Genomic DNA, 27,405 nt, shown 5'->3' on the forward strand with positions numbered 1-27,405 from the left:
AAGGAGGGTTATATAACTTTGACCTACTGGACAACTTAAGTTTGCCTTGTTATGATTCATCACAATGTATTTTAATAATCGTGTGCCTAACTTAATTCTCTAGTATAAAGCTGATGGTGTCTCTGGAAGATGGACTCTAAGATTCATGTCTTCCCCCAGGGCTATGGTTCAGTTTTGTTTTTAACTTTAGCATAGCTTGGAGTCAGCTGAACCCCAAGATTGCAAGTGCAATGCTTTATCTTTCTTTGTTGTTCTCCATCATTTCTTTAAGTCTCAGCTTGGATGATTTAATTGGGGTTTGTCCTGCTTTGGGCAAAGGGTTGGACTCAATTCCAACCCTATGATTCTATAACTTCTTCTTTATGGAATCGATCTATTTACTGCTCTTATAAAGAATGCTTGCACATAATTCTAAATCATGCACAAATATTTTCAGTTGTTTTGCCCTTCAGGCTGTTTACCAGTTCTATATTATTTTTCCTAAGCGGCCATTAATTGCTTCCATGTAATCATCAGTTCGCATCTGAAAAATGTATATTTTTGACTGTTCACCACTTCTGCTACTGTGTCTATAAATCATTTGGGGACATAGTTTGCATGACAGATGTTAAATAAAACTAGAGTTATGTGGCATTGTATTGCTTAATTACTCTGTGGGAGTCTTTAATGTTTGCTCCCGTTACTTCTCTATCCATATAGTGTACTACTATAAACTTAAAAGTCTACAAAGGAAAGAAAAAGTAATTCCTGGAAAGTCAACAGAAAACTAAAAGACATTATTTTAAAATATTGTTTGCACATGGAGCAAACAGAATGTATTATGGTGCTTGTACATCCTCAAAAGAATAGATCATTACCCAAGCAACTCTACATGGGAATGCAATGTAGAACAATAATATAGAAGCAAAACCATCTTTTCTGTAGACTTTGCTTAATCTTTTGCTGTGATGGAGCATAATATGTCAATTTATAGAAGCTCGTTTGTTTTGACAAATTTCAACTCCAAATGCTTCCCTGGAATGACTTGTCAGCGCAATGAATTGAGTCTGGAATGACAAGCAGGGGAGAAACATGTTTGGTAATGCTGGGAGAAGTGAGATGTAGGTGACATTGAACATCAGTAGCTGAAGTGACGTGAGCTATAGAAAAAGCAGGCACGGGAGCACAAGGCTTATTAAATCTGACAATTCACAAGAAAAAGTAGGCTTCCAAACATTAACAAAGAACAATGATGGTATGAAAAAGTGAACGTGGCCCAGCGAGTAGAGTGCACCATCCTATCACAGCTCTGGTCATCAGAATGTTCTTTATCGTTGGGCCTGGTATGTTCACAGGAAAGTGTGATGCCAAGTTTAACACATTGCCTGCCTGTCGGTATTTCACGGATAAATGATGCCATGTGTCACTTGGTATTTTATCTTTCTTCCAACACAGAAGCTGACTGGGTTGAAAGGGATCAACTGACTGGGACAAGGATGGTCTTGCCTGGCAGTCAAAGTGGACAGCAGACCTGCTGGTTGGAGCAGGTATCAAGAGCCAAGGACAAGGGTCAGAGCCAGAGTCAGTCAGAAGCTGGAGCCAAGTGTCAAGCTGGAGGTTAGGCATTAGACTTCCAAGCAGAGGATCAAATTGGAGTCAGTAGTCAGGAGCCAAAGCGATAGGTCAAGCCAGAGATCAGGAATTGGAGCATATCAGGTAACGGAAAAAGAAAGAGGGGTTCAAGGTAGGGACAGGACAGAGGCAAGGCTGAGTGTAAGCCAGGAGCAATAGAAGCAAGATAAAATAAGAACAAGCCCAATGGTAAGCATGAGTATTGAGAAACTGGCTAGCTGCTACTACTGGCTTAGGAACTGACCTGCCACCCCAGCCAATCAACTAGTGTAGCAGTCAGGCAGCCTGATTCAGGCCAACTGTACTGATGATTGTGCCAAGAAATTAATTCTGCTATAGATGCTGATTCCTGACAAAAGACAGACAAAAAACATGGTGTGTTCACAAATGCAGGCTTAGTGTGCTCAAAATGCAATTACATTTCAATAAACTTTGTCAATTAAGCCCAGGTAGAACAGTAGTTATTGAAAGATTTCATTATCTTCATTCATACTCTGGAATAAACCAAAATGTTTTGGACAGCTCAAGATTGTATTGCTAGAAGTCAGGAATAACTAATGAAGTTACAGATTATCCACACTTGTTGAGCTGTAATTAGCCCAAGAGTAGAGAGAGAGAGAGTGAAGCAAAAGTGACTGTAAGCCACCCTTATATTTTCTCAATTCTGGTTAGTTCAATGCCATACATTGTAACTGGCCTCAGGACAAACAGGAGAGAAGGTGTCTAATTCTCCTGCAAGACATACCCAGAGGAGTTGTTTGCAGCAGGAGATCAGCCAGGGTAAGGAGGAGGTGGAGCTCACACCAAACATTGCATTCAAACTGTGCTCAGCTGGCAGACAGTCCCCCTGGGGATAGAGCTGTTTGAAAAAGAGGAAAACAATTTCAAGCTGTGAATTTTTGAAAGCATTCTTATCTTCCTCCCTTGAGCTGCATGTGTGGCTCCATATATCAATAAGTAACCACTAAACAGTTAACTTCTGTGGGGAAGAAAATAATTTTCTAATCTTGGGGGATGGGGGAAATACCATCCGCATAAGGCAACACTTGACAATAGGATATCCTCCTGAATACCAAATATATGTTTTATAGCTTGTGCAGCTGTTGTGTAAATTATTGAATTTAACCTGTCTTCCTGAGAAGTGTGGTATCTTTCAAACAGCTGGTATAGTCTCCTAAAGCCAGCTGCACAAACTCCTCCCCTTAGACATGGACTATAGGATACTGATTACAGCCTCTGCCACATCTGTATATGAACAATCACTCTCAGTGGAATTAGAGGAGAAGAAGAAAGAACAATCAGTTGTGTGGGTAAAAATTCAGATCTAATGCATTCACTTCTCTGTATCTTTTCAAAATAAAAGGGTTTTTTTTTAAACAGATGGGGAAGTGGACATATAGTCCTACACAATAATTAGAAAATTCTGAGTGAAATTATCAGGTGATGGATAAAGGAGTGGAAGATTCTTCTGATATAGGGGGAGGAAGCAAGGACACTTCCTGTTTTGCAGCCCCTGACCTTCCCTAAGCATGATTAAAACCAATGCTGCTATACACGCCAAAGGGCAAGGGACTAGAGCCATATTAAATGCCATTTATAGTTTGCTGTCCCCCACTCCCATTTTCAGTTTCAAAGCTACTGCAGACTTTGGCAACTTCACGGGCGAGGTTGCTGGGGACAGAAGCTGAAAAGAATTCAGTTTGGAATTTTACCAGTTGGAAAAGAGTGGGGTGCAGTTTGGGTTGTAGGATTAGCTGACTGTTTCAGCAATGAAATACTTAGTTTTTAAATGTTCTCTGTAGATTTCCAGGTTGACCACCCACTGAGAGAATGGGGTAGTTCTCACATCCCAGAATTCTTATTTCAGGCTGTCTGCAGATTCAGGAAGTTGGGAGCGTAGAGGTTTCTATTTTAAAAGCTATCTTTCCAACGTGAAGAGTTAGAACATTTCCTTTTTCATACAGACATAGATGCATTCCTGGAACACAATCCTCTAACAAGAAGTGGGTTCAGCTGCTTACTCCTGTGACAAAATTGCAGCATACTTAGCATCTGATCTCAGTTAGTGGAAACTAACATAACTTTGTTGAAGACAATGGAAGATGGTTTACATCAGCTGAAGATCTGGTCCATGTGATTTTGGCAAGCACCAAGGAGAGGTATTTTGGAAAGACTGGGGAATGAACAGGTGCTTGTACAGACAGACTGACCCAAATCCTACCCTTTCACTGCTTTGTGGGGAGAACGCAGGGCTAACAGGTGCTCCTGCAATCTGGAGGAGGTTGTAGCAGCTAAGGATAGGCTCTGCTGGTGCTCCATGGGTTTTAGGAGGCAGGAAGGTTTCCTTTCCTACCTGCACAGAGTCTGCTTATTTATGAGTGAGGAATCTCCCCTCTCTGTTGTATTTTTGTCATTCTCCTCCCCATGCTTCTTCCACTTGTGGGTGCTACTGAGAATTGCCCAGCAATACATAGATAAGTGCAGCAAGGAGAGCCTGCCACACTGTCTGGGACCTTACTTAAATGTTGTTTATGTCTCTCCCATCCTCCTGCCCCCACTGCTCCACAACATAAAACAGTTCATCTGAGTTTAAGTGCCAAGCTTAACAAGTGTTTTAGGTTAGAGCCCAAATTCCAATTTCACCCCGGCTTACCACCTCCCCAGTTTGCAGCGAGGACACAGATTAAACCACCAGTCCTAATGGTGTCCTGCAATTTCCCCAGGTGCCTGGAATGACAGACAATTTTTCCCCACAGTTCACAGGGGAAAAATCTGAGATCAGCTCAGTTTAGTGCTGTGTAAAGAATTATGGGATATGACACCAAAATGCCAAGCAATGTACACAGGCTTATGCAGTACCAGGAAAGATACAGTAGCTTGGCCTTTGTAGTGTGGCTGCCCACATCCTGGAGAAGCTAATCCCCAAGGCAACCAGCAAGAGGCACCCTCAGCGGTAGGTGCATTCCATGCCACCACAAAAAAGCAAGGAGCCAGGCTTTATCTTGGGAAAGTCATAGTGAAAAGCATCAGAAGAGAGGAAATTTCTAAAAAAAAAAAAGTCCCTAGAAAGGTCAGAACTTGACATTCCTATCACTACTATTTTTTTTCAAGAAAGCTGGAAGTCTCTCTCAGATGTGCAGCAGCTGCATGGTCCAAAAAATCAGCAGTTTGGTATGCTGCCCTCCTGCCCTTTACATTCTTGACTGGACTGACCATGGGTGGGCTTTCTCTGCACACTTTCTAATGCTGGTCCAATATCTTCTTCCTTTTATCCCTTTTCAACCCATAGTTTAAAATGTCACTACACTGAGGTTTAGTAAAAAGGAGGTTTTACAGAGCCCTACTTCAATGTAATATGTGTCTCCCCCATCCACCCCAGCAAACAATTTAGAGCTGTGAAACAGCAAAGCATGTGCTTAGGTCCCAGTAAAGTCATCTGGGATCTGAGTACATGCATACAGCACATATTTTCATATTTTGGAAAGTTGCTATATAAACTTATCAATAAACTAGGTAAATACAACTTAGAAGGGGCTACTATAAGGTGGGTGCATAACTGGCTGGATAACCATACTCCGAGAGTAGTTATTAATGGTTCACAATCCTTCTGGAAAGGCATAACAAGTGGGGTTCCGCAGGGGTCTGTTTTGTGACCAGCTCTGTTCAATATCTTCATCAACGATTTAGATACTGGTATAGAAAGTACGCTTATTAAGTTTGCAGATGATACCAAACTGGGAGGGGTTGCGACTAATCTGGAAGATAGGGTCATAATTTAAAATGACCTGGACAAATTGAAGAAATGGTCTGAGGTAAATAAAGAAAATTTAATAAAGACAAAAGCAAAGTGCTTTTAGGAAGGAACAATCAGTTTTACGCATACAGAATAGGAAGTGACTGTCTGGGAAGGAGTATGGAAGAAAGGGATTTAGGGGTCATAGTGGACCATATGAGTCAGAAGTATGATGCCGTTGCAAAGAAAGCAAACATGATTCTGGGATGCATTAACAGGTGTGTTGTGAGCAAGATACGAGAAGTCATTCTTCCGCTCTACTCTGCACTGTTTAGGCCTCATTTGGAGTATTGTGTCCAGTTCTGGGCACTGCATTTCAAGAAAGGTGTGGAGAAATTTGAGAGGGTCCAGAGAAGAGCAATGAGAATGATTAAAGGTCTAGAGAAAATGACCTATAAGGGAAGACTGAAGGAATTGGGTTTGTTTAGTTTAGAAAAGAGAAGATTGAGGGGGGACATGATAGCCATTTTCAGGTATCTAAAAGGGTGTCTTAAGGAGGAGGGAGAAAACTTGTTCATCTTGGACTCTGAGGATAGAACAAGAAGCCATGGGCTTAAACTGTAGCAAGGGAGGTTTAGGTTGGACATTAGGAAAAAGTTCCTAACTGGCAGGGTAGTCAAACACCCTAGATAAATTGCCCAGGGAGGTTGTGGAATCTCCATCTCTGGAGATATTTAAGAGTAGGTTAATAAATGTCTATCAGGGATAGTCTAGACAGTATTTGGTCCTGCCATAAGGGCAGGGGACTGGACTTGATGACCTCTCGAGGTCCCTTCCAGTCCTAGTATTCTATGATTCTATGATTCTATATGCTGACTCCCACTGACTTCTGTGAGTCCCTATGGGTACGTCTAGACTACATGCCTCTGTCGCCAGAGGCATGTAGATTAGGCTACCGGACATAGTAAAATGAAGCGACGATTTAAATAATCGCCGCTTCATTTAAATTTACACGGCTGCCATGCTGAGCCGACAAACAGCTGATCAGCTGTTTGTCGGCTCAGCGCGATAGTCTGGACGCTCCCCTGCCGACATCAAAGGTATTTGTCGACCACCCAGGTATGCCTCCTGGGACGAGGTTTACCTGGGTGGTCGACAAATACCTTTGATGTCGGCATGGGAGTGTCCACACTATCGCGCTGAGCCAACAAACAGCTAATCAGCTGTTTGTCGGCTCAGCGCGGCAGCCGTGTAAATTAAAAATGAAGTGGCGATTATTTAAATCGTCACTTCATTTTACTATGTCCGGTAGCCTAATCTACATGCCTCTGTCGCCAGAGGCATGTAGTCTAGACGTACCCTATGTTAGCACAGATATCCACCCACTTGGAGTTCCTTGCTGATCTGGGTTTTTCCCCCTACTTGTCAGTTTCCTCTGCCTTTAACTACACTATGGCTATGACTATACTACAGGGTTTTTGTACAAAAGCAGCCATTTTTGCGCAAAAACCCATGGAGCATCCACACCTCAAGCATGTTTTTGCACAAGAAAATTTACAGTAAAATGGCAGAACAGAGGGCTTTTTGTGGTGTAGGAGTTCTTGCACAAAAAGGTGTGTGTGGACACTCAACAGGGTTTCTTGTGCAAAAAGAGCCTATCACAAAAAGCACAGGTGCTCTGATGGCCATTCTTTGAATGGCCATCAGAGCTTTCTTGTGCAAAAGCACATGGCAGAATGGACGCACTCTTGCTCAAGAACTTTTTGCAGAAGATCTTTTCCTCAAAAAGTTCTTGAGCTAGACGTCTGCAGTGTAGACTTAGCCTAACAGTAAAGTGTGAGAGCTATGTTCAGCGGTGGGTCCTGAAGACATCTCACTGATCAATCAGCAGGGTGGCTGGCAGAGAGGATAGGAGCAGGGGCTTGTGGAGAGGCATTGCGAGTGGCCAGTAGGGTGGCTGGTGGAAAGGTGCCATAGGTCACAGGTCACAGTCTGGTTCTATGTAATTGCTTAATGGTATGCTTCAGAATGAAGTTTTGCCTGCACTTGTTGCTTACTCTTTCATTAATTAATTATTAAGAATGATTACTTACATTATACATTTGCCGAGTGTCTTTTACACCAGTTCCTTTTTTCTGGTTGGGAATGCCTATTATCTATCTAGAGAATTTATGCATCAATCTGTCTAGGAGTCTGTATCTGCAAGAATGCCTCCTAAATGGTAAGAGCTAGGACCACCAAATTTGACATGCACCTTCCTCTTATCCTAATTTAAAGCAAGGTAAGAGTTTGGTTGTGCCAGGAAAATGGGATGTGCCTAGAGCTGCTGCCTGGGGTGAGGCAGCCCTGCCTCCAGGAGCCACTGGCTGGGCCTGGGCCATACAGCCTCAGACACCCCAGGGAGTGCTGTCACCAGTGAGCTCCTCCCCCCACCCCCGACTTCCCTGTGCCCTGCCATGAGTCTTCAGGTCTGAGTCCCCCACCCCCTACCCTGACTCCTGCACCCCCCACACACCCTCTTAAGCCCCCACCAGGACTCAAGCAACACTGGGAAAACTCTCTAGTCTACTCTATATTTGAGAGAGTTTGTGTATCTCTCTGTCTGTCCATCTGTGAGTCTGTTTGTTCAAGAACTCCTCCCAAATGGTAAGAGCTAGGACCCCCAAATTTGGTCTGCAGCTTCCTCTTATAGTTTAAAGCAAGATCAGAGCTTGGTTATGCCAGGGCAATGGGATGTGCCTGGAATGCAATTGTTTCTCATCAAATGGAAAGGGAGGGGTCAGTTTGCAGGGACAGTTATGTTGCATAATGACCAAATCAGGTCTGCAAGGGGACAGATATGGGGACCAGGACAGCTATAACCCCAGTAGGATAATGGGAGGCAGAAGTAGAGAAAGAAGAGTTTGTTTGTGTTATTGAAGAGTTTGTTTGTGTGTCTGTCTGTCCTCCAGTTGTGCCCACTTTAGCCACCATGGACAGGCCTTTCTCACCTGGCCCCAAGAATTTGTCCTCTCTCCCCGGAGCATACTGCGTACTGGACCCTTCAACCCCGGGCCCAGCCCAGACCCATGATTTAAATGAATCCGAGAAATGCCAGGACAATCCTCTAGTTATTATATATTTTAGAACAGAAAGCAGACATTATTCAATCATGTGCTCTTGGATGAAATTTTAGGTACCATTCCTGGCTCTTAAAATAAATAAGTCCCTGATCTTGCCTAAGTCATTTCTTAATGGAGCAAATGTTGCTGTAGGACTGACTTGTACAAAATCATTGTTGTTGGTCTCAGTATCATCCTCCGTGTTTCATTTATTAGCTTTTATATCTCAACAACAGCTCACACGATCCCACTGAAATATCTTTGGTTCTCTATCTGTGTTCTTTATCCATGTCAGTGTCTCAGTGGCAGCTGTCAAAGCCATTTATGGAAATGGCACATCTGTTTAGTTTAGAAGCCCAAAGGACCCAACTGCACTAATTCTACTTTGACCTATCACAGCTAATAGGATGGAATGGTCATTTAATTATTGTTCTTGGCAGCATTCCAGAAAAGCATCAGGGAACAGACTGATGGGTTATAGTTTACTGAGGTAAACTGTGGTGCGCAGCTTGTAGTCTTTTCAAAGGTTAGCTCTACCATTAGAACAGCGAGGATGTAAACAGTCCAACTGAGTATTTTTGTGCCTCATGCAAATAAATCGGTTACATCTTCCTTTCAAATTTGCATTTATCTTAGAATTCCCCTTTGCTAAATTAGAAAATTAGGTGACTAGGGCCCAGTGCAAAGCCCATTGAGTGAAAAGATATCCACTGATTTCAAGGGGCTTTGGATCAAGCCCACAGGATGTAAATAGAAGGATGCTATTATATCTTTTGACCCAACCAGACAGTTAAATTTCATAGCCTTGCAAACTGTTTTCACAGAAATTGATGCTGGAGCCCAGTGTTTCTTCGATGCAATCCCGGTTGTTTAAAAATATATAACATCCTGAGCAGATGAGGAATTCAAACAATCAGACATAGTTTTCTTTGCTTGCAATTTTTAGGCTCATTTCATCCAACACTTTGATAAAAAAAAAAACTCTCTGTAGAGTTTTCTCAGGACCATGCTTAGTGCTTGCCAAAATTATATTTGGAGTTTCCTTGCTGTTTTCTCTCTGCATAGTGAACCATAGACAATTGTTTTTGAAAAACAGAGAAAAAAATCTGGTACCAATCCTTAAAAATGAGAAGAAATATCAACCTAGGCAAGCACTCAACTTGTTTCCAAACCTCATGTAGAATCAACTTTTTCACTCTTATTTGCACTGAGCAGTTCTGTTGAATTGAACATGAATCCTCTGGTCTTGAGTCTCACCTCTTGGCAACTCTGAACACTATTCTTTGGATAGTGTCACCACTGTTCACAAAAGCCTCATTTACCACTCCACTTTTCCTCTTTCTCTTCTTTCATTCTTATATCCCTGATGAGATCTGTTTTAGTAGTTGGGCAAATTCTATCTTAAGTCTACGCCTTCTTATTTCTTCCTCCCTTCTTCAGGCTCCCATCTATCACAATATTCAGGGCATCTCTTGGCCTCCTGAAAGAAAGGTTGCTCTTAAGAATGGGGTGGGGGGTACATTTAAAGTGTTGACATCTTTTGTTCTTCCCATTCCTCTCTAAAATCTTGAAATAATCTTGAACAAAATACAGGACTATGTAGCACTTAATGTAGCCATGTTAGTCTGGTGTAGCTGAAACAAAATACAGGACTACATAGTCCTGTGCTACATAGTCCTGTATTTTGTTTCAGCTACACTAGACTAACACGGCTACATTTCTATCACTATTGAAATAAGCTTGTCTCACATTTTTCTCCTCAGTATCTCTAAACATTTTATCCTGATCTTTCCCACATGGCTTTTGTTCTGGGCATAAAAGTAATCTTTACTAGATATACTGATTACTTTTTTGAGGTCAACTCTGATTTGTTTTCTTAAAGCCTTTTTTGATTTATCAGATGCCTTTGATACTGCAGATTAATGTCTTCTCCTTCACTGCCTCAGCATCAATGGCTGTCTCAAAATGTTTTTCCTCCTACTTATCTGATTTCTATTTCATAGTATCCTGGGCTGATAAGATTTCTTCTGTTCATCTGTCTGTGACTCTTTATTAGGACTCTTATTCTCCTACTCTTTTCTCTTTATGCTTGATAACTGGCATCATTACCACTCCTAGTAGGCAATATCGTTTGTCAGATGACAGTTTATTGTCTTCCTCTTTTTATTCCCTTTCCTTGTATATCTTCATTTTATTTCTACCCTTCTCTTTGAACAAAAGGCAGTTATCTTCAATTAAGTATGGCCAAGGCAGTAATTATTTTCTTTTTCCATGCTCCTGATTCTTTACTCTTTATATGTCCCAAGTTTTCTATAACTGGCAATAATCCCAGGTAGGATGCTGATCTAATGATGGTGAAGGTACTGGATTGAGTCTCTGGAGCAAGTATGGGCAATAAGCATCCTGCGGGCTGGATGTAGTTCAACAGGGTTAGCATCTAGTGAGCTGCCAGATGTTTTATATACCACAGCTCCCATTGGCTGTGATTCATGGTTCTTGGCCCACTCTAGCTCTGGAGGGGAAGGTTCAGTTCCTGGCTTAATCACAAACATTTCCTATGTCACCCTGGGCATATCCTTTAATATACCCTTAGTCTATGATCCCCATTTCTAAAAAAGGGCAAGGCACATCCCCATTACAGGGATATGGATTTCATCAATAATGGTTGTGATATCTCTGATAGCTTAGCAATGGAGAATCATGCAAGCAACTAGATAGACAATTCCAGGTGTCATCACTAGGAGCCCTAACCATAAGCTTTTTCCGGCAAGTTTAACTACACCAGGGCTTTGTCTACACTGCAGGGTTTTTGCACAAGACACCTTTTGCAGAAGAGTTCCGGTACAAAAGCACGTCCACACCTCAAGAGAGTCTCCAGTCTTCACGGATGCTCTTGCAGAAGAAAGCTCTGATGGCCATTCACATGTATTCTTAAGCCTTACAGAGAAAACATATCAAAACGGTAAAAGAATCTACACACATGCTACTAACTTTACTAGACATCCCCTCAACTCCAGCAGGAGCTCCGATAGGTGATCTGTCCTCCAAACCCCATCAAGGGTTTTTTCCTGTGGTTAGAAGTTCATAGCAACTATTAGCTCAGAACAAGCACCCACAAATGTATTAATCAAAACTTTATGCAGTTTGGATCTTTGATCTGGGGACTCTGAGAACAGCTGATCATCAACCAAACTTTTCTTCTTCAGGGCAAAGCTAAAGAGGCTGAGTTCTTGTTTAACCCAGAGGGGCACAATTTGCATATACACTCTTTTAGAGAATTTCTGGGAAACCTATTGAACTTTATTAACCCTATAAATTAATTCTTGTTTGACACATTGTTCAATTTAGTCCTTTAATCATTCAGGCCCACAAAACCTTTGTATTTGATATAATGGCTCCAAAGATACTTAAACCTAATTTAATAAGCTCTTCAAAATATATTGATGGAAATTGTCATATTTGCAGGGTTTTTTTTTTTTTTTTTTTTTTAAATAAGGTGCCAGTACTCCAGGGGAAAAGATGTTGAGCTCTGACTGGAGATGCTAGTACTGCATCTGGAAATGCCGGTACCAGGAAGTCACATCACAAAAAAAGCACTGCATATTTGGCATAACCATATAACCAGGAACATAAGAATTGCCATATCTGAAGAGACAAATGGCCACTCTAGACTGGCGTCCCCTCTGGAAGGGGCCTATATCTGATATTTCAGAGTAAGGGGAAAGAATTAAATATATCCAGACAATTTTACTGTTGTACTATAACATGTTCTAACTTTTCTTCCTGAACCCATTTGCTTCACCCTGGAGGCATGAAGATTGATACAGTTTAAAGCACACAAAGAGCAAAAAGGGATTTCACATTTTTTCTATTTGTCGCTTTCTGACAGGAAGTCTGTTTATATAGATTAACTTCTTCTATTTTTGCAATATACAGAAAACTTAAACTCCCACCTACACACATTTACATACTGTGTTGTGCTGTTTATTCTCTGCGTCCTCATTTATTAACACAAATATGATTTATCAGTGTGAAGCATCTGAAACATAGGGAACGGTTTATTTAGCAATTACCTTATGTAATTATCAGTATATATTATGCAACTATAGTACTTGATTTATTTAATAAAGGTGTTTATTTTGTTCATTTGTTTTAAATCTTTCGGTTTGCAGATTTCCAATGCTGATGATAAAGTTATTTAATAAACCACAAAACAAATGTGTATTGGTCAGGGAAAAGCTCATTTTCATTATTTTCAAACTCTCACAAGGAGCAATCTTATTTAAAGCCAGGAGACATACAATACATGCACATATAATCCAATTCATGACATTACATGTTAATTGTGTTAATTAACACTCAGTTTTTACTAGTAGTGGCTCCAAATCAAAGATTCATGGTCTTTTGTGTGCATATTTAGCTGTATAATAATATTTGTTGTATATGATAATGCATTAAATACGTATCATGTGTATAAAAGAAGCCTCACAATGATAAACTAAGAGAGAGGTTACCTAGTTTGTTTGGGAATGATGGATACAGACAACTTGATAAGCACATGAAGCAAAAGGCTGAAGGGCAACATTCCTAAGATGAAATCCTACCTTTATTGTAGTCAGTTCCAGCTCCGGCATCAACCACATTTCAATGCTTCTGGGCAAGTTAGTAAATTTTCTCTGCCTTTGTTTCCCAGTCTCTCAAATAAGATAACACTTATTTGACCACTCACATGGATATTGTGAAAAAGTCTCAGAGGGAGAGGGACTGTTAGCCTGTAACTTTAAAAATGAGTAGTCCTGTGGCACCTTAGAGAGTAACATATATATATATATATATTGGATCATGAGCTTTTATTGATGAATTTTGTGTGAATTTTAAGTGTTGGAAAAGCACTTTGATCATAAGCGTTATGTTAAGTATTATCAAGAGAGTTGCAGTTCCTCCAACAAAAGTCTTTAAATGCCCTTTTGAAAGACAAAAGGTCGAGTCTAATATACAATAATATTCTGGTGTACTTTAGACAGGACAGTTTTTTCTCTGAGAAAGCAGAGTAGAAAAATCACATAAAAGAGCATGCAATGAATTGATTTAATTCATTATACATTAGGTGCTTTTAGCAGATTGCCCACCTCCTTAGGGAATGGAATAATCTGTTATAAAAGCTGTTTGGTACTTTACTTTGGGCACTGTTCCTTTCTGCTGTTGTAAATGGGTTTGTCTGCTAAAAGAAAGTGTTAAGTTTCTAATCTATCCTAAGGCAACAAAAGCAATAATGATAAGTGCTCTTGATAGGTTATCTACTGAACTGCTCTGGGTCGAGATGTGTTGGATTAGCATCTAATGATCACAAAAAATATATTATTACCCATCAGTATTAAGAGTTGGAGGAGATTCACACATCAATATGGAACAGCTAATTCATACAGAGCAGATTTTAGTTCCAATTATGTAGCTGTGTGCTTGTCACATCTGACTAATTCCTGATTTGACAGAGTAACACCAGCTTTTTTTCACACTTTTTCTTTAGTTCAGTGCTAAGAAAGTGGCATCCACTCTACCAGGGCAACAACAGCAGAAAACACTTTCCCCAGGTCCTGAAGTGTGTAGTCAAAGCTTCTTTGAAATCCATGAGAACAGGACAAGGGCAGTGATTCATAATTAGGATTCCCATGCATTGCTCCATAGCCAGGAGGTATAAGCAAATTAGAGCTAGTCAGAATGTTCCAGATTTCATTTTAAAAACAGAAGAAGAGCCAGTGGATCAATTTCCATGCTAAACACATCTTCCTCTCTTCTGAACATAAAGGAGAAAATTCTGTTAGGCTGCACTAGCTTCCATTGTGTAGAATCATACTCCAGTAACTCAGCCAGACACGAGGGGTCTATTACAGGAGTGAGTGGGTGAGTTTCCGTGCCCATCATTGTACATGTGGTCAGACAAGATGATCACGGTGGTCCCGTTTGACCATGAAAGGTGCCTGAGAGAACTCAAGTCCAATCAATCACTTCCTAAATTATAAAGGATAAGAAAGTATTTTATGTTTTAAAAAATGGAAGTGAAACCAGCATGTATGAATCTAAGTGTGCAATGTCTTCTAGATTTGAAGAAATTTCCATGCACCATCCTATTTGAAAGTAATTAAGTATGAATAATCTATAATCTACTGAATTTTGGTACCATTGACATAATATGCATGATCTGGCTGTGGTTCAATTCAAATATTTGACTACAATTCCTTATGCTTAAATGATTTGGCATGCTTTCCTACATTTAGACTTCTGTGTGTTACTCTTGGCAAACCCTTTTGAGGGAAGATGATGCAAATCCTCCCCTCACACCCTCTTGCAATGCTTCTTATGAAAGGAACCACTCTCTGCATGGAGCTATTGATGATTAAATTGACAACAGCTCCCATAAAAGCCAGCCATTCCAGCATTTTGTCTTGTTACAATCCATGTAAATCAAAGCAACATTTCATCTTTTATATATCTGAAGGTGGGCTTTCCTTTGAAACATGGATGATAACTTTATAAAGAGCGCCAGCAAAATAGACCAAATTATGAAATCTCTACTTCAATCCTTTCATTCTAAGTAAATATATGGCTTATGAAAGGTTCCTGATAGAAGACAAGTTCAATGAATAATATCCTAAATTAAAAGGGACAGAAAAGCATTACATACTTTAAAAATGAAAGTGAAACCAACATGTATACATGAAATATACTATTATTTTTAATAACGCTGGCATTAGAGATATTCTTTCTCTGTCTTTCTTTCCTATTCAAAGAATACAATATTTTAAAGACTTTTAAAGTTAAAGTCAAAATATTAAGGCCCAGACTTGATTGCTGGCATACTTAAATTGAATAATAGGTTCACGGTTTGAAATAGTCATAGCCTGCTCAAATTCACAATATTATTTTTATCAGCAAAAACAACATTTGGATTTCAATGTTTCTTACCCTTCATGACTTAGAATTTTATGTAGCTTGCCTGTAATTTTCTCCCCTGAAGCTTTAATCAACATTGTTGCAATAGTTCAGTTTGACTTTCCCTTTATCACTTTTGCAAATGGTTGTCTCTGAAGTTAGCTCGTAAAACCAATTCAACAGACAATACAAGAGATGGACCACAACTTCAGTATCAAAAATGGCCAGAGGATGCTCACGTGTGCTACTCAGAAATCCTATATGCAAGTTGACTTGCATGATATAGTAGAAAACTGGAAATTGTACAAGAATTTTATGTGCAGAGATTATATTCTATAGATGCATACACACACCAGAAAAATGTACTGACTTCACAGTATAGAAATAGGTTGGAAGAAATATTTTGGCATCAATGGATGGAAGCAGTTGTATAAATAATCATTATACTCTGGCATTTGAATGATACAGACATAAGATAAAGTTCTGACAATACAGCTAGGGCTGTACAGAACATACATATCTGGGTGCAAAAGTCTGACTATCTGGGGTGTGTTGCATCACTCTGCAGTATAGTTCAGGCTTATAAAAACTGGGGTGTGATTGACGTGCTGTAAATGCACAAACATAGCTGGGAGTGACTTGCATGCTAGAGATTGATTGCGAGCTGCCCAGGATTAGAGTCAACAATAACAAAATGATACAAAGGGTGCTCTGGATTAGAGGGCAGAATTGACAGTTTAGTCTAGATTGCACCCTTGGTATGCCACAGTCAGCTGCTGCTTTGAGCCTATGGTCCATTAGTTATAAAATTACCTGAAGAATTTACTCAGTTATCTAGTATACACACTAAATCACTTTTAAAATCATAATTCATTAGCTTGTGATTCACTCCTTCCCCTTTTTGTCCTCACAGGACACTGGTCTGAAGGATTCTCTATGGCAGAGGTTGCATGCAGATAAGGGAACCAATCAGTTTCACTCTCTCCTCTCTGCTTGTTTCCTTGATATCCCTGTTGCATTTTACGATTGCTCCTTGGTTCCTACCATCCCACCACCCTTTTAGTTCCAAACTCAATAATTACCTGCTGAGGAGCATTTATTGCCAAGAAGAGACAGGGCGAGGTTCCAGGGAACAGTCTCCAGACACTCCACTTCCCAGCTTTCAGAGACCTTCCCCTATCTTTATGACACCACCACTGCAGTCCCACCTGCAAAATCCAGGAAACATCTAGATTTCTAAAGATTTATCATTTGTACTTATATTGGCCCCGAATCTCTGCTTTCATACACATTTGTATCATTCAGTTTCCAACCACTGAGGATTCCATTGCGGGGGGCAGGAAGGAGTTTTCAACTCACATGAAGTTGTAATAGCCAGCTCTTGTGTCCATCTCCCCTACTCTGGGTTAGACACAGTACTATGGTAGAGCACAGTTATGGCCCCCAATTGTCATCTTGTAAATAGTTCTTTAGGGATTTGTCATGATCATGAGGGTTAGCCAGCAGCCTGGGGACTAAGGGGTTAACTATGTCCCTTACCTAGCCAGGTGGAGTGGCCAATAGGAATGTAGGTAGGAATTTCAAACTGGGACAAAGGAATTTTTGGTTTTTCCCTCCTTTGATCTAGGCAGTTCTCTCTAGCTATTGAGGGAGACAGACACTATGTCTCCCTCCAAGAAAAGACTCTTTCTTCACTTTCTGTAAGTAGGGTAAAGTTTAGATAAATCCATTAGGTTTCATTGTTTTATGGTTTGGGTATGGGATCTGCTATCTGTGCACTTTTTAAAAGATGATTTGGCTTTTTTTTTTTTTTTTGGTAATTAAGTTCTAGTCCCACTGAATTTCTCCATGAGTATATTATTTGTTACTTTTCCATCTAGCTATTATGCTTGCAACAGGAAGATTGTGGTGCTAATAAAAGTTTTCTCTTTTCTTTTTATTATCCTGGTATTGGTTAATGATGGCGTCCTGCTTTTTACTTTAGGGGTGAGATTTTTCCAAATGGTCTCTCCCCTGGTTTCTTTATTAATTTGGGTGGTGGCAGTGGATATCCTATCCCCAAAAAACAGGGTTTTAAGATTTTGGGGGAAGTTTTATACCAAAGTCTGGTAGATAAGGTTTTGGGGTACGCTTGCTGGCCCACACTTCTGCATTTATCGTGCCAGAATGGGGAAGGAGACATGACAGGATCATACTCAGATGACATAAAATTGAGCCCAGGAGCCAGAGCCCAGATTCAAGAAGACATAACTTTTGAATCACCTATGGTGAGCTAATCTCAGCCCAGGAGAGAGAGGGTATGTCTACACTACAAAGTTAATTTGAACTAACAGACGTTAGTTCGAATTAACTTTGATAGGCGCTACACATGCAAACCGCTAGTTCGAACTTAATTCGAACTAGCGGAGCGCTTTATTCGAACTAGGTAAACCTCATTCCACGAGGACTAACGCCTAGTTCGAATTAACTAGTTCGAATTAAGGGCTGTGTAGCCACTTAATTCGAACTAGTGGGAGGCTAGCCCTCCCCAGCTTGCCCTGGTGGCCACTCTGGGCACCACCAGGGAAACTTTTCTGCCCCCCTCCCAGCCCCGGAGCCCTTAAAGGGGCAAGGGCTGGCTACGGTGCCCATGCCAGGTGCAAGCCTGCCAGCACCCAGCCAGCAGACTCTGCACCTGGCACGGCTCAAGTCAGCCACCTGCTGCCACCCAGCCCTCCGCCTCTTCCCGGGACCAGGCTGGCAGCTCCCGGGAGCCTGCCCAGGTCCTCAAGAGGCGGGTGCCCGCCTGGTCTAGTGCAGACATCATGGATCTCATCCACGACCTCCGCACTAGGCACAGGAAAGTGGCCGTCTAGGGCAGGAGAGCTGCCAGCCTGGCCACCCAGGAGCAGGTTTGCATGAAAATCAAGGTGGTCCAATGAGACCCCCGACCCTGAGCCCTGAGCTTAGAATGGCCGTACTGGGTCAGACCAAAGGTCCATCTAGCCCAGTAGCCTGTCTGCAGACAGCGGCCAACACTAGGGACCCAGCAGCTCCACACTCTAAGTCCTAATCTGATGCCCTGCCGGCACTGCTTCCGGTCATCCTTAACCTCAGTTCAGGGTCCACTCAGTGTGGACATGCTAGTTCGAATTAGCAAAACGCTAATTTGAAGTAGTTTTTAAGTCTAGATGCGCTAATTCGAACTAAGTTAGTTCGAATTAGTGCTGTAGTGTAGACATACCCAGAGAGAGAGAGAGAGAATCTGGACCCACTCCACTTGCAACAGCTCAGTCTGTCTACCTCTAGACTGCAAGCCTATTTTGAAAGAGCCTTTTCAAAAGTATCTTTTGAAAAAGAGTGTCTAGATAAGAAGATTTTCTGAAAAAGCGTCTCACTTTTTCAAAAGAAAGTCTTGACGCTTTCTTTCAAAAAAGCCCTATTTTCACACAAAAGATGACTTTTGAAAAAAGGCATTATTCCTCGCAGAATGAGGTTTACCGCCGTCGACAAAACCACCACATTCTTTTGATTTACTGTCGACAGAACACGGAGGTAGACTAGATGCAGGAACAGTTTTTTCGAAAAAAAGGCTACTTTTTTCGATAAAATCCTGTAGTCTAGACTCACCCTTTGACTACAATCACAAAAAACATGCAAATGAACTGAAATGCAAGGAGAACTGACAGCAAGGAAACACTTTCACTTACAATTTACAGGTTCAAACCAAAATTAGAACCTCCATCCTGAGTCTGAACTATCCTCAGAGTGTTCCTTCAAACTATTCCTCTCTCCCACAGTTGCCATCCTTGAACTAAAACACTACATTTAACTGTATTCATGTGTAAATCAAATTCCTTTAAATTAGGAATCTTATTAACAATCAAACTTTACTATCCTCATGTATTATAATACAAATGAAATGCTTGGCAATTTGAACCTATTTAATTAATTTAATAATACCCTTACTATGCTATCGACTGAAAAATTCATTAATATTATTCAATGAACATTTTTTTCTGATTAAGTGCGGTGGCTTCTTTTTCACTGTGATGGCTGTATAGGGATTTTTATTGGAAACAGTCACCACAGCATAAGATCATCAATAATGGAAATAATTCACAAACTAAAATTAGAGCCTCATTATTCAGAAGCCTTTAATATCTTTTTTGCCCCCTCCTACTAAATCTAATTCAGTTGTGGAATGATTAGATTATTCTGCAGAGAATTCAAAACCAATTAATGTTTTACTACCCAAGCGGTATTGAATTATACATGGATACATCTACATAGCTGTTAGAGGTGTGCCAACACACAGAGGGTATGTCTACACTACCACCCTAGTTCGAACTAGGGTGGTAATGTAGACATACCCAGAGTGGCATAAACTCCCCTCAGCATCAATGGAATGCTACTAGAATTGTAGTCTGAGGGCTGCCAAAATTTTAGGCTATTCCAGCATAAGTGCCTTCCTTTCCTTTAAGAAAGTAAAGGCGGTGGGCGGGCGGGTGGGGGGGAAGAGCTGGAGGTTCTGACTCTGTCCAAGACTCTCTCTGTGTTTGGGATTCAGATTCTTGGCTTTGCTATAGGAAAGCATGCCAGCGAGGAGGAATTCTGAACTTTGTTACAAGATGGGCTGAGGAAAACTTGTGTTTCTCAGGAGGAGGACTAGAAGAAACCCCTGCAAATGAAAATTTGTTCTCCTTTGAACTTCGCTACAGACCCTCTGAAGAAGTATCTTTGACGTCAAAACCAAACTGAAGAAAAGGCCCACCTCTGGGAAGAAAACATTCTTTATTTGTTTTGGACTTTGCCAGTAACCCTAGTCTGAAGAGTCAATGAACCCACAGAAAAGAAAACCTCTGGGAAAGGGGATTTTTCAGTTGTTTCAACTTTGCATGTGCTATAAGAACGACAATGAAAATGCATAATTGGATTTGACATTTATTGACAAAAATGAAGGAAAAAACTAGGACTAGATGAATCATTCTGGTGAAAGTCCAGTACCATTGGAATTACATACAGTTGTGTCTGCCACATCAAACCAGGAAACTTTGAGCTTTTTTTTGTAAACTACAAGTTACTACTATTTAAACATATATTCCCGCGCTGAAAAAATTTAAGGCTAATTGGAATGATAACCATATAGCACTGGTGGGCAAGAATGCCATGTGCGGCCCTTCAGGGTTCATTTACCATTGCCTACACACACAGAGTTGCCAGATTCTGCTGGTTTCTGTCTGAGTAGGATTTCCCCCTACTGGTGTTGCCAACGCGACATACATGTAAAGAAAGGGTACAAGAAGTGAGGTGTGTGCTGATTACTCACAATGTTGACAAGAAAAGCTGGACAGTCCCTCTCCAGCAATGGTTCTCAAACTGTGGTCCATGGCCACCTCCCAGGTGGTCCGCAGCTCAAGCTCAGCCTCCCTCCCCCTGTTCTCACACATCAGGGCACATATATACCAGCGTGGCACAACTATAGTAGGTGCTGTCGTGCAGGAATAGGAAACTGGTGGAGGGATGAGCTTGGGATGAGCTTGGGATACTTGGGATACTTGGGATACTTGTCTTTTGAGCAGGTGCCCAGCCCCAACCTATGTTCCCATGACCTTCCTGACAGACATTAAAGCTACTGCCATAACCTGTGCCTCGTAACCAATCTGCTGTCTACTTCCTGATGTCCTTGCCTTGCCAGGCTTCCAGTCTATCACAAACCACCCTTTGGGCTCTGTAGTCTTCATTAAAATGACCTTAGTGGGGCAGGTGCTTCCTTGCTGGAATCCACCACAGTGTGACCATTTTGATTTTTGTTGTGCAGTCGAATCATGGATGCTACTACTACCAGTCTCATGTGAAGTCACTCTTGAGGTCCTCCGCATGGGTAGATAAGAGGGCCTTAGTTCAATCCACATTAGTTGGTAATTCCTGACCAAGTATTTATGTCTCTACCCCCTATGCATTTCTATAGGTGAATTTATATCCCTGAAAAACAAAGTTTGTTAGAAATTGCGGTGAACCTAAATTACTATACTTGAATGGGGATGTTTTAAATGGGACTGATAAAATTTTCGTTGAGGTTCAGTAGTACACTAAACAGTGTCTGCATTGTGCTATGTGATTCCTTTCCTAACTCTTTCTGATGATAGCACTGCTAACCGCTACTGTTCATTTTCCTTGGTTAATAATGATTCAGCCATAAAGCTGCAACCAGGATCACTCATGGTACATTCATACTAGGAATAATAGCTGCATGTTCACCACATTAGCAAACATTGTCCCTTCATTACTTAATAAAGATAAGGGAGGTTTGTGGATGATGGAAAAGGGTCTTTGCAAATGCAAAATATGTACCTCAAATAGAAGATTAAAATCGGTACAACTCAGGATGTTTGTTATTAATCCTAGCCTGAACCTACTAATGAACCTGCACTGAAGCCAAAGAATTAATATCTAAAGAAATTTTTAAAAAATGCAAAATTGGCAAAGTGGAAGAAAATTAACAGCTAAACAACAAGGCAACAGGGAAAATGTTTCACAACAGTAAATGTATTGCCACTCAGGCATTCAATGCCTAAGTAATTTTGGTCCATTGATTTTATGAGAGTACATTTAAAAGATATTTAAAGATACATTTGAGTTGCATTCTAAACTATGAGAAATATTTTGTTGAGTAGGCAGCCAACGTCAGCAGACTGAAAACCCTGTTTTAATAAATAAATTTCATCTACAAAAGCACCAAAATGGGTGAATTCGGTGTGTGCATAAAATCTCAGAAAACAAGGTTTTTTTCCAAAACTAAAACTACATTTACTTAAAATAAACTTTAAAAACAAAAGTGAAATAACTGGCAGCTATTGGAGAGTTAAGGACGTTTTATTGCTTAATACTTGGCAGCTTATCCGATCCCTCCATGAGAGTTGTTTCCATCTAATTTATGTCTGAGTGTTTTGTTTTCCTATGTCATAACTCTTCCAGGTGTTTCCGTCTTCACTGGCCAAAGCATCCATTTCCTCTCCTTGTATCTGTGGCCTTTCCCCTTATGGGCACAACCTTGCAAGTTACAGGGCAGCCTCAATGCCATTTTGACTTCACAGGGGATTTTTTTTTTAAAGTGTGAGTAAGTATAATGCTGGTATAAATCCTTGGCTGATGAGCCTGAAAGAGTTAACTCCTCTCTTTATCCATAGAACAGTCTTCCTCAGATTGATATATTATTGCACCTCAACTCTTCAGGGCATGGTTGGTATAAAGAGTGTTGAACAGTACTTCTGTGGGAGATGAGGATGTTTGGCATCTCCTAAGAGTTGCTCAACACCTGGCAGTCTAGTTCTCTATTAGGGTACTAGATAGCCACTCAAGAAAGAAAAATGTAAGAAATGATTTTAGGTGGCATGACTTAAAATACTAGCTTGGAAAGTTGGTGTATGCTATAGATCAAGCAATGGCACTGTTTCCAAAATAAACATTAACTTCTCTGCCATCTTGCCTTTCTCATCATGAATTAATCTCTCTGACTTAAGCATCTAGGTCCAGTACCCATCTTGGTTCTCTTCATCAACATTTGCATAGTCTGTCTCTCTCCTTCCTATCTCAGAGTCAGTCAGTATGTTTATTTAAAAAGGCATGAGTCGGAATTATAGTTAGTGATGGATGAGGTTAATATCCTTAGTGCCCAAATGAAATATTTGCTTTAGCATTTATTAGAGAAATCTAAAGTACAAAATATAAATAATACTTTGCCACACACCGAAATAGTTAGCAAATTAGCATAATTTAAAATTGCCAAAGAACCCCAAAGGACTTAAATCCCTAAATTATTATAGAGGACAAAGGAAAGCCATAAGTGTAAATTGTTCTTTTTCTTGCTGACTGCAGGAGTAGTACCCTTAGGATATTATGATGACTAATGTAGGTTTACTAGTCCAGAAAACATACAGAAAGTACGTGTGCCATTCTGATCTCCTGATTGAAAGTAAAAACATTGCAAAGATTGAAAATAAAATTATTCAAGATATTGTTTCCATAACTTAGGAACAAAATCTCAATATTCAATACCCTGGAATTAAGACACACTGCCATATAAACAAGCTGGTAGAGAATGTAACATCAAACAGGATAGGATTAAAGGCGATGAAGAAAGAAGTCTAAGCAATGCAGATGAAATCTATTAGAATGATTTTGAAGAGGATACATTTCACCCTTGGTCCAATATAGTCTGCATAATATCATCCATTCAGTTAAATTAAGTCCCAGATCAGTAGCAGAGATCAGGATAGCTTTTGTATCTAAAGCCCCTTTTTGGTATTTCCATTGAAATTTTGGTCTTAATTTCAGAGGGTTCTCATTTTATCAATTTTCAAATTGGACCGTATGATTTTTAAAGTGAATTTCACACTCAAAGGTACTGGATTAACAACTGCCAAGATGAAAATCTTATTTTTACCAACAGAACATGTATGGCACAGGCAAGGTTGCTCATATCACCTTGCAAATTACCCTTAAGACCCACAATCTTGAAAATGAAAGTAACCTTATCCAAGAGGTTGTAAATTTTTCAAGCTTATTTAAACCCTGGGTTTTCTGGTGGAATACCAAACAAATGTGATAATTCCATCTCTGGGGCCTTTTTTTTTTTTTTTTTTTTTTTGGACCTCTTTGACCTAGGAATTGAAGTAAAAGAACCAGCTTATTTCTCTTAAGCCACCGTCTAACCTTCAGATGATATTGACTTTTTCCTGGTTATTTACTGACTCCGTCAGATTTACACACATTTCCTAAAAGTGTCAATCTAGGTCTTGTAATTTTCAACATTTGATCTTAATCAATAGGGACAATTCAGAGGCTGGCCTCTGAACCAAACCAAACTACTTTTTAAGTTACAGAATCGTAACAGGAAGAAATAGATTATACCTACAGTATGTAGTTATCTCTCTGCCTGTGCAGAATTCTTCCCTATTATCCACATAGGCTGTGTCTAGACTGGCAAATTTTTCTGCAAAAGCAAGAGCTTTTGCGGAAAAACTTGCCAGCTGTCTACACTGGCCGCTTGAATTTCCGTAAGAACACTGATGATCTCATGTAAGATTGTCAGTGTTCTTGTGGAAATACTATGTTGCTCCCATTCGGGCAAAAGCCCTCTTGTGCAAATGCTTTTGCGCAAGAGGGCCAGTGTAGACAACGCGGTATTGTTTTGCACAAAAAAGCCCCAATTGCGAAAATGGTAATCAGGGCTTTCTTGCGCAAAACCGCGTCTAGATTGGCATGGATGCTTTTCCGCAAAAAGTGCTTTTGTGGAAAAGCATCCATGCCAATCTAGATGCTCTTTTCCGCAAATGCTTTTAACGGAAAAACTTTTCTGTTAAAAGCATTTGCGGAAAATCATGCCAGTCTAGACGTAGCCATAGAGTACTATTTTTCTCTGCAGTCAGATCAAATGAGAGTTGCAAAATCTTTCACTCATCGCCTTTGCCAAGACCATATAATTCCTGAAGCCTTTAAACAAAAAGGAAGGAAATTTTATCTTAGATAAATGAATTTATATAAAAACAATTCATTTTCCCATGTAAGAGTGTCAACATTTTTTAACTGTCTACTTTAAGTCTTAGATATTCACAGATCAGAACAATCCTAGAGGAGAAGTGCCTCAGATGCAGCATCTGGGAATTCTAAGCCACGTTTTTCTTGTAAACACAATGGTAACGAGATAGGGATATCTGGTTTTGCAACTCTCCTGTTCCATGATTGCAGAAAGAGGAATAGACTTCAAAATTACTCCTCCACTTTTTAATCATTCCAGAAGTTCTTTCAACTATGTATATAATGAGATAAAGTCATGACAGTATTAGAGTACAGCCTCAAATCTGGGAGTACAGCCTCAAATCTGGGAGTACAGCCTCAAATCACACTGATATAGTAGCTTCTTAACTGAAAATTCTAAGTTCTTCCCTATCATTTCTGGAGCTATATTTTCCAAGAACATTTTGAAAATCAGTGCCCACCAAAAGCTCACACAACTTCAACAGCTAGCAGGTACCTTTCCAGTTTCCAATAAGCTCAGGAAGAGAGAAACTCGTTCCCTAGATACTTGTTAGGTCAGATACCCAGAGAGGGACTTTCCTTAGGATTTGACTTTAGCTTCAGAATCTATCTTCTTCTCACAGTGAATTCAGGCTACCCCACAACCATTCCTACCTTCATTTATAGGTCGAAAGGTTGATCACCAAATCCCTTCATCATGTGTCTTCCGAACTCTCAGTTGCTCCTGAAGAACATTTCCCAGAATTCCCACTCTTAAAAGCCCCCAAGAGCCATTGCCAACACACTGGGATACATGTATTCTCCTCAAGCACCAGAACTCTAAAACAAACTATATTCAGCACAGCACTCAACCCTCCAAAGTTAATGGGACTGTGACACTCTTTATTTTACATGAGTCAAGACAGTACATTGTGAATTAACTATTTAAGGCAATGACCCATCAACAAAAACAATGTCCTCATTTGATAAGCCTTCCTGTGGTGGCTTCAGCCAAAATATGAGTAATGGTTGTATGACTGATTCACTGAAGGATGCAAAGGCATATGACTAGATCATTTAATATTAGACTCCATCTTGTTCTGGTAATTTTCCACAAACTGTACTGGAGACTTTGGGAACATGAAGTTCCTGTCACATGGAAGAACTTATAAAAGAGGGAAGTGACACCTCCAAAACTCTCACTCCCCTTACAACAGCACAACACCTGAAAACACCTGGCAAATGTAACCCTTCTGCCAGGTAGCACCAGCAGCAGCCAGGCCGGGTTCAATATCTAGGAGTTCCTTTTCAGTCACCCAACACAGAACTGGCTTGAGCCCCTACCTAGTAACCTGGAAATTCACACAACACCCATGGATGCCTCTGGGAGGCAATGTTTCCCCACTCACAAGCAGAGTTTGAGGGTAGAGAAGAAACTTTTAATAACAATAATCTAGCATCACTGTACAGAAACAATGAAAACCCATCACAAAAACAAAGAAAACCTGTAAGCAAGGTACCATCCCCGGAGTCTGCAGTGCAGAATCTTTTGCTTGAAGATCTTTAGTTCAACCCTCAACTCATACAGTATGTATCCCCACCCACTTCAAACACCCGACTCACGGCTCTGTCTAGTCAGTGCAGACCCAGAATCCATAGGTATATCAGGATGTCACTTCTTGTTGAGAATGTGGCTATGCCACCTATGTGCTGCTCCCACAGGCCACTCCCATTGGCCACCCTGCCAGCTGCTGCTGGCCTTGTGATGGATTTGTCTGTGGACCAAACTTAATGATTTCAGCTCTCTGTGCACTCAGCTTCTCAGTGATTTCAGCTCTTGGCCCACAGCACAGCCCAGCCAAAAGATTCCAAAAGATTTTAAAGTGGAATAACATTTTAAAATAATAAAGAGACCCCATATGTAGTCTGTTTTAGTTCTATCATTAGAACAAGGAGGGAGGGGAACAGGTTGAAGCAGCCTTACAGCTCCCATCTGCAGGGCATGTAGCCTGCTGGTTCAGAGCTCTGCCCTTCTCCCCAAGTTGACTTCACAGATTTTGGAAGGGGAAGTCTTGTCCATCCGAGATTCTTTACACTGACCAAAGCGACAAGGAGGCCTGTGGTACCTTATAGACTAACAGATTTATTGGAGCATAAGCTTTCGTGGGCAAAGACCCAATTCGTCAGATGCATGTAGTGGAAATTCCCGAGGCAGGTATACGTATACAGGCATAAGAAAAGTGTTCCAATCAAGAGTAAGGCTAGAGATAATGAGGTCAAGTCAGTCAGAGAGGAAGAGGTCCACTTCTAGCAGTGGATGTGGAAGTGTGAACACCAAGAGAGGAGAAACTGCTTTTGTAGTTGGCTAGCCATTCACAATCTTTGTTTAATCCTAAAATGATGGTGTCAAATTTGCAGATGAACTGTAGCTCAGCAGTTTCTCTTTGAAGTCTGTTCTTGAAGTTTTTTTGTTGCAGGGTGGCTACCTTTAAATCTGCTAATGTGTGTCCAGGGAGACTGAAGTGTTCTCCT

General features: G+C 40.6%; 1 long non-coding RNA gene across 2 annotated transcripts in view; it reads right to left on the reverse strand.

Annotated features, from left to right (window-relative positions):
* The window catches only part of LOC142827255 (uncharacterized), a 167,364-nt gene that overhangs the window by 7,875 nt on the left and 132,084 nt on the right, over positions 1-27,405 (reverse strand). Inside the window, exons 5-6 of one of the 2 annotated variants that reach the window (XR_012901856.1) lie at positions 11,268-11,382; positions 2,357-2,470 (exon numbers count right to left, since the gene is read on the reverse strand). This is a non-coding gene — a long non-coding RNA (uncharacterized LOC142827255). The remainder of the gene's footprint in view (positions 1-2,356; positions 2,471-11,267; positions 11,383-27,405) is intronic. The other variant, XR_012901855.1, reaches the window with a different exon arrangement.

The sequence above is a fragment of the Pelodiscus sinensis genome, chromosome 2 (assembly GCF_049634645.1).
Source record: "Pelodiscus sinensis isolate JC-2024 chromosome 2, ASM4963464v1, whole genome shotgun sequence".
In the NCBI taxonomy this organism is placed as follows: domain Eukaryota; kingdom Metazoa; phylum Chordata; order Testudines; family Trionychidae; genus Pelodiscus; species Pelodiscus sinensis.